Source organism: Dasypus novemcinctus, unplaced genomic scaffold (genome assembly GCF_030445035.2).
Source record: "Dasypus novemcinctus isolate mDasNov1 unplaced genomic scaffold, mDasNov1.1.hap2 scaffold_107, whole genome shotgun sequence".
Taxonomy (NCBI): Eukaryota; Metazoa; Chordata; class Mammalia; order Cingulata; family Dasypodidae; genus Dasypus; species Dasypus novemcinctus.
In genome coordinates, this window is record NW_026688146.1 from 243,065 (window position 1) to 257,898 (window position 14,834).

Here is a 14,834-nt window from a genome sequence, read left to right on the forward strand (position 1 = left end):
TTTTTAATTTTTGAAAAGATACTTAGATTACACAAATATCATATGAAAAAGATAGGGGATTCTAATATGCCCCACTCCCCACACTTCCCACATTTTCCCACATGAACAACATCTTTCATTAGTGAGGTACATTCATTGCAATTGAGGAACAAACTGTGGAGCATTGCCACTAAGCATGGACAAATGTTTACATTGTAGTTTACACTCTCTTCGACATAATTCCATAGGTTATGGCAAGATATATAATGGTTTGCATCTGTTATTGCAATGTCTTTTAGGACAATTCCCAATTCCAAAAAATGCCCCTGTCTTATAACACTTTTTACTGTTTCCTACCCTCAGAACCTCCAGTGACCACTACCTTCAGATTCCCTACATGTGGCTTTTCTGTCCTTTCATTTGTACTTGTAATTAGTACTAGAGTTTGTAGGTTTATGTACAAGTGACGTAAGTTTGGGGGCTGCCCATGTGCCAGCTGGGCCCTGAACCTCAATAGATTTGCAACACTTACTCTCCAGTTCATTGCTTTCACCCAAGACAACAGGCAAGGGGGTGATGATGGACAACTACATACCAAGTAACAGAGAAAGCCTAAAACTGCAAGCAACATAGTCCCATCCATCAGCTCTAAAGGATCACAGCCCCTCTCTATGAGATGTGGAGTAGACATCACCATCCCAGAATCCTCTGGTTTGGGGAATGAAATTTGGACTAAAGTAGACTTACTGGTATCTTACTATGGACTTATTGTGATTCTAGCAATGTAAGAATTTATCCATTGATATACTGAGTTTTAAAATTCTGCTGTTTAATTTGAGGACATATTTGTGTGAATTCTTGGAGGTCTCAGTGGAAAAGAGAGGATTCACGTTTTACATTATTTGGAAATTAGCAAGCTAAAACAATTTAATGTTAAGTTGTGCACCTTGAGCCTTTAAGGTCACAAAGCTTCTGTGATTTCACACTGCATGCTGGATCCTCATTCAGAGAGCTTTGGCACTTGTAGCACCATGGTCAGGAGAAGTGTGTCTCTTCATACACATACTTGATTAATGTATTTATACTTTGTTAACATTTACAATGCAACTATAATTCTAAGGATCCATCTTTTATACAGGAATCTCTTACCAGAGTTCCCACTTAGGATAATTTTCTAATTCATTTTCATATAGAACATATTTAGTAATATGGAATCTCAAATTCCTTAATGTGGACAGTCTCTCAAAACTGCAGCTGGCATTTGAAATCCACCTCACATCACAGTCCATTTTATTATTTATTTTGTGGCTAAACTAATTCATTCTGTTAGGCCAGATTTGGGATGAATTTGAAATATTCAGGGAAATTTGTAGGTGTGAATCCTCATATTTCAAAAAATAACACATCAAAAACCTATCTACAGGGAAGCAGACTTGGCCCAGTGGATAGGGCATCTGTCTACCACATGGGAGGTCCCCATGGGAGGTCTGCGGTTCAAATCAGCGCCTCCTTGATCTGTGTCCAGTTGGCCACGCACAGTGCTATTGCATGCAAGGAGTACCATTCCACGCAGGGGTGTCCCTGCATAGGGGAGCCCCATGCGCAAGGAGTGCACCCCATAAAGAGAGCCACCCAGTGTGAAAGAAAGTTCAGCCCGCCCAGGAATGGCACCGCACACACGGAGAGCTCACGCAGCAAGATGACACAACAAAAAAGAAACACAGATTCCCATGCTGCTGACAACAACAGAAGCGGACAAAGAACATGCTGCAAATAGACACAGAGAACAGACAAATGGGGGGTGGGGGCAGGGAGGAAGGGGAGAGAAAATTTTTTTTAAAAAGCCTAACTACAGATTTGTGGGAAATAGAAAAAGAAGGGCAGACTGTACCTAAATCTAGAAGAAGGAGAAAAACAATATAGATTTCAGTGAAGAGAAATGAACTAGAGTATAGAAAAAACAATTGTGTGAACCAATGAACTTGTTTCTTGGAAAAGATCAATAAAATAGAAAAGGTTTATTTAGATTGAAAAAGAAACAAGAAAGAGGATGTAAATTACCAAAATAAAAAAAGTAATCAGGGATGTTGCTAAATATTGCTGACATTAAAGGGATTATGAATTAAATCTATGAATAACTGTCTACCGAAATCTAGAAAATAGAAGAAATGGACCAATTCCTAAAAACATGCAATTTATCTAAATTGACTGAAAAGAAATAGATCTCAACAAAAACATAATGAGTAAAGAAATTCAATTAGTTATCAAAAACTTCTCAAAACTAGAAGTCTAGGATCAGACATCTTCCAAAATGAAATCTATGAAATATTCAAAGAAGAATTAATGACGATATTTTTCAAAACCTTCCAACTTGAAGTCAAGATACATATAGCTTCCTAACTCATTCTATGAGACTAAAGTTATTTTGATGCCAAAACTACATAAAGCATATCAAAGAAAGTAAAGCAAGGAGCAATTTCTCTCATAAATATAGATGCAAAGCACTTAACAAATACTAGCATGTCAAATCCAAGAGAATATTACAAGAATTACCCACTAAGACAAAATGGGATTCAAAATGAATGTTCAACTTAAGAAAATCAATGTAATATACCCATTAACCTAATGAAAAGGAAATCACATGAAAATCTAAATTGATGCAGAAAATGTGAATGATAAATTCCACCACCTTTTCATGATAAAAATACTTAGGAAAATAAGAATATAAATAACTCCCTAAACAGAATAAACAAAATATATAAGAAAACACAGGTAATCTTATCCTCAATCCTGAAAGAGTGGAAGTTATCTCTTTGAGATCTGGAACAAAACAAGGATGACTGCTTTCAATATTGCTATTCAGTATTATACTGGAAGTTAAGAAATTAGGCCATAAAACTAAATAAAGTCTACCCAATTTAGAAAGTAAAAGTAAAATCATCTGTTTTAAGAAATGTGGTGATCCTTATCTATATCATGACAAGCTGCCCCAAGAAAACCCTAGAGATCATAAATGAATTCAACCAAATGAAACCTATCAGGTTTACATGAAAAAAAAGTTTTAAATTATACAACAGAAAGAACATTCTTAAATGGACAATAAAAAATCCACTCACCATACCATCTAAAAGAAGAAAATGCATAGGAATAACTTTAACTAAAAAAGATGCACAATGAAAACTTCAAAGAAAAAGTTGAATGAAATAATAAAAGAACTAAGTAAATGGCTAGGTATTCTGTGTTCATGAATAGGGAGAATTAATATTGTTAAGATGTCAGTACTACCCAAAGTTATCTACAGCTTCGATGTAATTCCCATCTAAGTCCTAAGAGCCTTTTTAGCAGAAATGGAAAAGCTGATCCTGATATATGGAAATATACTCCAGCAGGATTCCAGTACCATCTTATTATGTTGCATTTACTTATTTGCTTATCTCATGCCTTCTAAAGTCTGTGAGCTGTTTGAGCAGAAGCAAAATATCTCACTCTTCTATTCATTCCCAGAATATAACTTACTATTTACCATACAGTATTGTTGAATAAATATTTGTCAAATGATAAAGAAATAAACGATTGAGTGATTTGCACATATATTGCTAAGTTTTGGGGAGAATGGAGAAGAAGTGAGAGAAAAGGAAATCTTGTTGAGAGAGGGAAGTCCCATGACTCCAAAGGAGACAGATTGGAAACAAGATATTTTAGTGTACCCAGAATCTTTTTTACTATCAGTGATAGAGAAACCATTTTGGGAAACCTTGTAATATTAGAGTTCACATCTAAAGAAAGGTGACTTCCTACAGGGAAGGAAGGTGTTCAGTGGGATAAGAGATGGACATGATTCTCCTTATCTGTCTTCTGAGGTTCAAAACTGGCACGAGTTTGCTTTGTGGTTTTCTTTCTTACCTCCAGAGAAGTATGTATCTTATCAAGAAGAGAGACAAAAGAATAATTCATTAATGAGTTTCATGGGAATGAAATCCCTAAAGGTCTCTATGGCAGGTTGATACTATTTATGAATTCCAAGAAGAGATTTCAATTATGTTTGTAAACTGGTCTGTTCCTCTGTATATGATACCCTTTGATTGATTTAAATTCATTTTTTTTACATTTACTTAATTAAATCAAGATTAGAGCTTTGATTTGATCATATCACTGGCGGTACTCATGGTTGAGTCCCTGCCCCCTTGGTGTCCTATATAAATGAACACTCACTCATGAAGATACACTGGAGAAGACACACAGCAGAACATAATTTCATAGATAGAGATTTTCGTTTCACTGCTTTTTCTTTTTCTAAAATTTTGGGAAGAATCCGGTTCAACACATGACATTTAGTCATCAAACAGTATGAAGAACTAAATAAGAATTTGGGAATGAAGAATTGAGTGACACATTGTTTCTTTTATAAAAGATTATATCTAAACAATTTAAGAGACATAGAAATGAGTACATGCAATATCCTGAGCTGGCTCTGAATTCCTAGTGAAGAGGGTCTAGAACTTTGGACTCATCCTGTGTTGTGTGAGTTAATGAAGGCATCATATGGGACCTCATGATTGAACTGAGCCATGAAGGAGGAATTGGAATAATTCCATGAGGATGTGGAGGTAGAAGCACAACAAAAAGAGATAAGAGGGACACAAATGTGAGTTCAGTATAACCATAGGATGTGGTGCAGTTTTAGAAATATTTTTGAATATCTGATGAACAATGATGGGCATTCATGAAAAGTTGAAAATGAGCCTTGTAACAGAGAGTCTTGTATTCTGTCCACAAATTGGATCTTTATGTTCGAGGTTATTGGAGTCTGTGTATGGTTTAGAGAGAGTGATGTTCATGAAAACCCTTGCCAAGTAGAAAGATTTCTCTGGGTTAATATGACTCTATCTGTTGTAAAAACTTTGGAAAGATGATGAGGGATGAAAATAGAAGAGTGGATGCATGGAAGGAGGTGTGATGAGTTAGCATAAGTGGGGTTGAATCATAAAGTTTTCACTATTAATGCTTGGCATAATGTCAGTCATTTCATGTTTATCATTTTATTTAGTTATTCCAATTACTCTGTGAAATCAGAGTAATTTTCCAATGCATATAATTGTGTCGGTATTGAATCTTGGAGTTTTATGATCCCAGGAATTTGCATTTCACTAAAAATTTTACTTCTTAATAAACTTAATATTTAGAACAGTTTTAGAGTTGCAGAAATCCTGTAAGGATGTTATAAATAGTTTCCAAGAATCTCTTACCCCCTTTCCCCTGTTTGTACCATCTGCCATCCAAAATAACACCTTTTATTTATTTGTCATAACTTCTTAGTCACTTTGTGATTGTGGCAGCTTCTCAGACTCTTCTTGGTTTTGATAACCTGGATACTTTCGAGGAGTGTAGGTAAGATATATTGTAAAGTTTCCCTCAGTTTGAATTTTCTGATGTTCTTCTCATGATTAGACTGAGCTTATGGGTTTTTGGAAGAATGCACCAGAAATAAAGTATCATTTTCATACCATCATAACCAGGGTGCATCCTATCAACATGACTTATCATTGTTGATATTGACTTCTTTCAGCAGTGTTTTGTGGTTCCCCAGCATTAAGTTCCTCATATCTCTAACCTTCCTTATATCACGTTTGGGAAGAAGTCACTAAGTGAAACCCATACTTCAAGAGTGGGATTTTTCTCCATGGCCTTGAAAAAGTAATATCTACATAAATTATTGATTTTTTTCCTGCAAGAGAGATTTGTCTCTTCTTATTTATTTAATCAATTATTTATTAATATCAGGATGAACTCATGAAATTTATATGATACTTTTAGTAGTGATACAATATTACTTTTCTTGTTTAATTTGTTCCACTTTTGGCCATGGGGGTAAAATGTCAGCTGTACTCTTTATCTGTAGTATAACACCATCATTGAGAGTTTTATTTTAGCACATATTTACTCTATGGTACTATAAATTGTGCCAGTCATTCCTTGCATGTTTCTCTCCTAGAGTCAACAATTTCTCCAAGAAGACACTTATTGGATAATGGTGATAAATTCCATGTTCTGAGTTCCATGGTACTGTGCCTTCTAAGGCCTCTCTGAAGAGAGTGTGAGGAAACATATGTGTGTATATACATGTTTATAAATATGCCTACATACAACACTCTATATTTACTGATACATGAGTTAATAAATCTAAACTATTAACATATAGAACATTCTAGTCTCCTCCCTTGCTTATCTATAATCACCTGTTTCACAGTGTGAAAAATATTCCCTCATCTGTCAACTATCTATGAAACTTGATTCCAGTGCAAATGCATAGAAGTATTAGAATTGTTAATCCATACATGGTGGGTTGGTACATTGTTAATTATAGAACTGTACTTTCATAGTTTCTTTAGGCTTTATTTTACAGAGTCCATTCATATCCAATATTACTTCTTTTTTTAAAGTTTAAAACATATCATTGAAAATGTCTTTAAAGATAATTAATTATGAAAATAATACACATTTATAGGGAATGAGTAGATTTTTTTCCAAAATGTTACACTGAAAAAATATAAGAAGTTCCTTTACACCCCACTCCCCACCCCCAATTGCATCATTTTTAATTGTATTGATACATAGATCACAAATTACATCAAAAAAATAAGAGGTTCCCATAAACCCCCTACCCCACTCTTCCCACATCAACAACCTCATTCATCATTGTGGTTCATTTGTTGCATTTGGTGAATACATTTTGGAGCGCTGCTGCACCACGTGGATTATAGTTTACATTTTAGTTTACACTCTCCCCCAGTCCATTCCGTAGGTTATGGCAGGATATATAATGTCCAGCATCTGTCCTTGCAATATCATTTAGGACAACTCCAAGTCCCAAAATTGTCCCCACATCACCTCTTTTCTTCCCTCTCCCTGCCTTCAGCAACTACTGTGGCCACTTACTCCACATCAATGCTCAATTTCTTCCATTGCCAGTCACAACAATGTGTGCGTAAGTGACTCTCTGAATCTTGAAGTTTCAGAATCAGCAAGGCCAACTCTTTCTTCATCATCTCTCAACACTCTATTCTTAAAAAACTTTTTATATTTTATGGAAGTATATCATTCATACATAAACATGCACACTAAAGATTGTGATCTTACAAAATATACATACATAACATCACACAGGTGTCTCATACATCACCCTTCCACCAACTCTTTGCATTGTGAAACATTTGTTACAAACTGTGCATGAACATCATCACAATATTACTACCAACTATAGTTCCTATCTTACATTTGGTGTATTTTTTCCCCAACCCATATTATTTTTTAAATATATTTTTATTACAAATATTGTGAACTTGCAAAACAATCATACAGATGTGTAAATTTCCCATACAATTCCACACCCTTGTTGAACATTTGTTACAGATTATGAGACAATATGACCAGACTATTACTACCAATCATGGTCCATTAGCATGCTTTTTTTTTAGAGTCATGCAAACCTTTATCTTTCTTTTTTTTTAAGATTTATTTATTTATTTATTTCTCTACCCTTCCCCAGCCCGACTCCAGTTGTCTGTTCTCTGTGTCTATTTGCTGTGTCTTCTTTGTCTGCTTCTGTTATTGTCAGCAGCACAGGAATCTGTGTTTCTTTTTGTTGTGTCATCTTATTGTGTCAGCTCTCTGTGTGTGTGGCACTATTCCTGGGCAGGCTGCACTTTCTTTCACGCTGGGCAGCTCTCCTTCTGGGGTGCTCTCCTTGTGCATGGGGCTCCCCTACGTAGGAGACACCCCTGCATGGCAGGGAACTCCTTGTGTGCATCAGGACTGTGCATGGGCCAGCTGCACACGGGTCAACGAGGCCCAGGGTTTGAACTGCGGACCTCCCATGTGGTAGATGGATGCCCTAACCACTGGGCCACGTCCTCTGCCCATAGCATACATTTAGCACACTTTTTCCATACACCTCCTTTATCAACACAGTACAGCTTGACATTTATGCAAGGATATTATAGTATTGCTGTTAACCACAGTCTATAGACCACACTAATTGTAGTTTTCCATGTATATACAATATTGATATACATCTGCTCTAGTTCACAGAAGAACTTGCTTGTATTTGCACCCTTAACCACAATTCTCAACTGCCTCTGGGTTTACTGTGTATTTCAGTCCTTCAGGTATTCTTTTATTTTTTTTTAAAGATTTGTTTATTTATTTCTCCCCCCCACCCTGCCCCAGTTGTCTGTTCTCTGTGTCTATCTCCTGTGTGCTCTTCTTTGTCCGCTTCTGTTGTTGTTAGTGGCACGGGAATCTGTGTTTCTTTTTGTTGCATCATCTTGCTGTGTGCTGCCTGCCATTCCTGGGCAGGCTGAAAATTCTTTTGCACTGGACGGCTCTCCTTATGGGACTCACTCCTTGCGCATGGAGCTCCCTTATGCGGGGACACCCCTGCGTGGCAGGGCACTCCTTGTTTGCATCAGCACTGCACATGGGCCAGCTCCACATGGGTCAAGGAGGCCTGGGGTTTGAACTGCGGACCTCCTTTGTGGTAGATGGATGCCCTATCCACTGGGCCAAGTCTGCTTCCCTCTCAGTTATTCTTTAGCTTTCTTTCTATTGACATTTACTTACCCAGACTAACTTTTTCAGCCACAATCCCATTTATAATCCAGTTACTACTCACTATAATGTGTTATTATCAGCTCTATCCATCACTACACTTTTAAGTCCAGTTAATTAAAACTTCTACAGGAGGAGGCAGGGCAAGGTGGTGTCTGAGTGAGTGCAACTGCAAAGAAGCAGCAAAGTGGTGTTGGAGTCTTGCCGGAGCAGGCTGTTTCAGGACCTTGCAAGGCAGGTGGTGTATGGACGTCTGTTTTTTAGAGACAGTGACAGAAGTAGTGCTTGCTAAAGGTAGAATTGCAGGTTACAAGCACAGAGGTTGAAAGCTGTGGGGAGGCGGGACCCTTCACCTTATGGCTGGTGGCCACAATGTTCCCTGAGAACTGTCAGTTGTGTGGTGGTGTCCCTGGGCACCATGATCCCCAGATACGTGGTCCCCAGGCCTGTGTCCCCTAAGCTCCATAGCCCGCATTCCACACACCTACATACTCTGATTCTGCAGTGTCCTGGGCTTCCGTTTCCCAAGTCCAGCACTTCTGGAGGTCCGGGATTGCCCAAGCCCTCCAGTTTTGGACTGACTCCATGAGTGGGAGAGATTCGGAAGAAGGTGCAGCAAAGGGGCCAAGCGAGTGAAGGTTCAATTTTCTGGTTCTCCCTCCCTCCTTTTTCTGTGTATCTGTGCTTCGAGGAGCATACCAGCTGGCTTGGGGAGAGCCTGGGAAGAAAGGAGTAGTGAATCTGCTGACAAAACCCAATTCACCTAAATACCCTGTGATATGAAACTTGGTCTGGGAGAAGGTGGAGTCGGAAAATCAACTAGCCCTCTCATAGCACACCTAAAAGAGAGGGACTGTAGGAGGTGCTTTCCAAGCTTCCAATAGCATACTTGGGGTTCCTGGTGAGCTGTGGGTGCTCTCTCTCTGGAAAACAAAAGTCACTGTTTTCTGTGCAGAGCTGGTTCAACAAGGACCCACTTGAATCTCCTACTGGACCTCTCAGGTAGCTTTCCTGCTGCCCTGGGTGACAGGGAAGTAAGGAGGGGAAAAGGGGAGAATGTCAAATCCCTAAGCATTTTATTTAACTGCAAAGAGATACCTTGCTTGAAACTTTGTCTGGCATTTTATTGGGTTGTCTTCTTGTTTTCTTTCTCTTAATCCCCCAAGGTCCTTTTTCTCTTTCTTTTTCTTTTTTCTCTTTTTCTTTTTCTTGCTTACTTACCCTCTCCTTTTTGTCCCTTTTTTCCTTTTCTTTCTTTCATCTCCTTTTTTAAATTTTTTAAAATATTAGCTGCTGCAGGGAGTCCTTCACATTTGCTGTATTTCCTCATCCTCCATTCCACTTTTGTGTGTATATTGATTTTGGTCACCAACACTATCCCCTTTCCTCTACATCTTTCTATCCTCCATCATTTATTGTTTCTCTTACATTACACATCTCTTTGTTTGCCCCCCTATTTTTCTGAATTTATTTCTAATACCTTTGCTCCGTTATCTGTCTTATATTTACTCTTTATATTACTGTCCTTTTTTTACTCTTTCCCTCTCTCCTGAACACACTGGACTTTTAATTCACACTATATTCCTCCCCATATTTAGTTTACTGTCTCATTATACATACACTTCTTTTCATACTGTTATAAGTATACATACCTTACATGAGTCAAATATCCATTCTCCTAGATCACACATGGTTCCTCTTAATATTTATTATCAATGCTACTATTGTTCATTTTTCTTCTCTTACTCTTTTGGCTTTCCCTGACCTTAATATTTTCCTTCAAGTGAACTTAGCCAACAACAAGGAAATAGAATAAGAAGAACAAAGTGACAAAGAGAAGAATTAACACACATGCAAAAACAACTAATTAAACACCAAACTAGACAAAGAAGATAAGCAACTGATTAAAACCATCAATATAAAATGATGACAAGACAGCAACAAAAAATTACAAACCAAAATAATAATCTGGAAAACATGCTCCAATCCAATGAACAAACTAAAATCAGGAAGAGTAACAGAACATCAAACAAGTAATTAAAGTTCTCAAAACATATATTAGGGACAAATTTGATGAGGTGGAGGAAGAGATTAAGAATATGAAGAAAACACTTAGAGAGAATACAGAAGAAATTGCAATCATACACAAAAAGATAACAGATGTGATGGTGATGAACAGCACAATTCTAGAAATCAAAAATACACTCTCAGCAAATAACAGCAGACTCAAAGAGGCACAGAAAAGAATTAGTGGTGTGGAAGACAGTATATCTGAAATCAAACAGATAGTAGAAGTGATCGATAAAAAGAAAGAAAAATTCCAGCATGGATTTAGGGATCTGAATGACAATGGAAAACACACAAACATATACATTACAGGCATCCCAGAAGGAGAAGAGAAGGGAAAAGGGACAGAAGGGGTGTTGGAGGAAATAATGGCTGAAAACTTCCCGTATCTACTGAGGGAGATGGATGTACATGTCCAGGAAGCACAATGCACTCCAAACAGCATAAATTCCAACAGGCCTACCCAAGACATATACTTGTACATTTACATGCTAGGCCACAGAAAAGGTCTCAATGAATTCAGAAAGACTGAAATCATACAAAATAATTTCTCTGACCACAGTAGAATGAAGCTGGAAATCTTCAAGGGACAGAGACCAAGATTTGGCACCAAGATTTGGAAGTTAAACAGCACTCTTAGAAAAACAGTGGGTCAAGGAGGAAATGACAAAAGAAATTAATAACTACCTTAAAACTAATGAAAATTATAACACAACATATCCAAACTTATGGGATGCAGCAAAAGCAATACCGATAGGGAAATTTATAGCCATAAATTCATACATCAAAAAAGAAGAAAGAGCTAAAATTGAATAACTAATTGTACAATTGGAGGAATTAGTGAAGAAAACAACAAACTAAATACAAAGGAAGAAGAAAGAAAGAAATAACAAAGATCAGCACAGAACTAAATGAAATAGAAAAAAAGAAAGCACTTGAAAAAATGAGCAAAACCAAGAGCTGGTTTTTTGAGATCAATAAAATTGACAAACCGTTACCTAGACTAACAAAGAAAAAAAGAAGGAAGATGATGCAAATATGCAAAATAAGAAATGAGAAAGGAGATATCAACATTGACCCCACAGAAATAAAGACTATTACAAAAGGATACTTTGAAAAACTATATTCCAAGAAAAAGGACAATTTAGAGGAAATGAACAAATTCCTAGAAACACATAAGCAGCTTACATTGATGAAAGAAGAAACTGATGATCTCAACAAACCAATCACAAGTAAAGAGATAGAATCAGTCATTAAAACCTCTCAACTAAGAAGAGCCCTGGGCCAGACAGCTTCACAGGTGAATTCTACCAAGCATTCCAGAAAAAACTAACACCAATCATGCTTAAACTCTTCCAAAAAATAAAAATACAAGGAACATTGCCTAACTCATTCTTTGATGCCAACATTACTCTAATACCAAAGCCAAAGACACCACAAGGAGGGAATATTACAGACCAATCACTCTAATGAACTTAAACATGAAAATCCTCAAAGAAATACTTGCTAATCATATTCAACAATACACTAAATAAATTATACACCATGCCCAAGTGAGATTCATTCCAGGTATGCAAGGATGGGTCAACATAGGAAAATCAATTAATGTAATACACCATATAAACAGACTGAAGGAAAAGAAATACATGATCATATCTATAGATGCAGAAAAAGCATTTGACAAAATACAGCACACTTTCCTAATGAAAACAATGCAAAAGATGAGAATAGAAGGAAACTTTCTCAGCATGATAAAGAGCATATATGAAAAACCCACAGCTAACATCATTTACAATGTTGAAGATCTAAAATCTTTCTCTCTAGGATCAAGAACAAAAGAAGGATGCCCACTATCAGCCCTTCTATTTAACATTGTCTTAGAACTACTTGCTCAAGCACTGAGGGAAGAACCAGACATAAGAGCCATCCAAATTGGAAAGGAAGAAGTGAAAATTTCACTATTTGCAGACGATATGATCCTATACATAGAAAACCCTGGGAAGTCTACAAGAAATCTTCTAGAACTCATAAATGAGTTCAGTAAAGTCACAGGTTACAAAATCAATATGCAATAATCAATACTATTTCTGTATACCAATAATGATCAATCTGAGGATGAAATCAGGAATCAAATACCATTTCCAATATTAAACTAAAAAAAATACCTAGGAATAAATTTAATTAAAGATGTAAAGGACTTATACACAGAAAACTACAAACACTGCTCAAGGAAATCAAAGAAGACCTAAATAAACGGAAGAATATTCCCTGCACATGGATAGGAAGACTAAATATCATTAAAATGTCTATCCTACCAAAACTGATCTATGGATTCAATGCAATCCCAATAAAAATCCACACAGAATTCTTTAATGAACTAGATAAACTAACTATGATATTTATTTGGAAAAGAAAGAGGTCCCAAATAGCCAAAGACATATTGAAAAAGAAAAATGAAATTGGAGGAATCACACTACCTGACTCCAAACATACTACAATGCTACAGTTGTGAAAATGGCATGGTATTGACAGAAGGATAGACATACTGACCAATGGACTTGAAATGAGAGTTCTGATATAGATCCTCAAATAAACAGCCATATGGTATTCAACAAGGCCACCAAAACCTCTCAACTGTGAGAGAATGACCTCTTCAACAAATGGTGCCTGGAGAACTGGATATCCGTATTTAAAAGAATGAAAGAGGATTACCAATTCACACCTTTTACAAAAATCAACTCAGGATGGATGAAAGACCTAAGTATAAGAGCCAAGACCATAAAGACTTTGGAAAGCAATGTAGGGAAGCATCTACAGGACCTTGTAATAGGAAATGGCTTCATGAACTTCACACCAAAAGCATGAGCATCCAAAGAACAAATAGATAAATGGGACTTCCTCAAAATTAAAGCCTTCTGCACCTCAAAGGATTTTGTCAAGAAAGTGAAAAGAGAGTCTACACATTGGGGGAAATTATTTGGTAACCATATATCTTATGGGAGAAATATCCTGCATTTATAAAGAATTCCTATATCTTGAAAATAAAGACAAGCAACCCATTTAAAAAATGGGAAAAAGATTTGAACAGATGCTTCTCAAAAGAAGTTTTACAAATAGCTAAAAGGCACATGAAAAAATGCTCAAAATCACTAGCTACTAGGGAAATGCAAGTCAAAACACTATGAGATACCATATTACTCCCATAATTCTGGCAGCTATCAAAAAATCAGAGATCTACAGGTGCTGGAGAGAATGTGGAGGAATGAGAACTCTCATCCACTGCTGGTTGGAATTCAGAAGGACCCAGCCATTCTGGAGGACAGTTTGGTAGTTTCTCAAAAAACTAGGTACAGATTTACCATATGAACCAGCAATTCCACTGCTGGGTATATACCCAGAAGATCTGAAAACAAGGACACAAGCTGATATACACACACCAATGTTCATAGCAGCACTCTCCACTGTTGGCAAAAGTTGGAATCAATCCAAATGCCATCAAGAGATGAATGGATAAATAAAATGTGTATACATACAATGGAATACTACTCAGCTATAAGAACAAATACTCTACAAACACATTTGATAACATGGATGAATCTTGAGAACTTTATATTGAGTGAAGTAACCCAGGCATTGAAGGACAAATACTACATGACCTCTCTGATAAGAAATAAGTAAACCAAGCTGTTTCAGAGAGATAGAAACAGCTTCAGAGTGACTGGATGATATGCTTAAAGAAAGTTGGGGAGTAGAGAAAGGGTGCAAGCTGACACCTGCATGGGTGAAAGCTATGATAAGCTGAATATAAGTATTTGTACAGAGGAGGGATAAAATGGGGGCATAAGGATACCTCGAGGCAGGGCTTTGTGAGCATGAGGGGGGCTGGAGATGAAAGGATGGATCAGATGGCCAAATTTTTGGGGGGGACGGTGGGCAGAACATTTGAACATAGGAAACTGTCAGGTATGTGGTTGAAATTATAAATTAGAGAAAACTCTAGAAAATATAGTATGGAAGGTTACCTGTTTTAAGATGCTTAAGGGGGGGGTCTGACACATGGAAAGCTTCTAGGGAGAGTGTCATAATGGGTTATACTATTGGGTGGAGACCCATACAATGAGGGTGAAAGTATACCCACATCCTGGGGAGAACTGATGTTCTCAAATAGAGGGAATTTTACC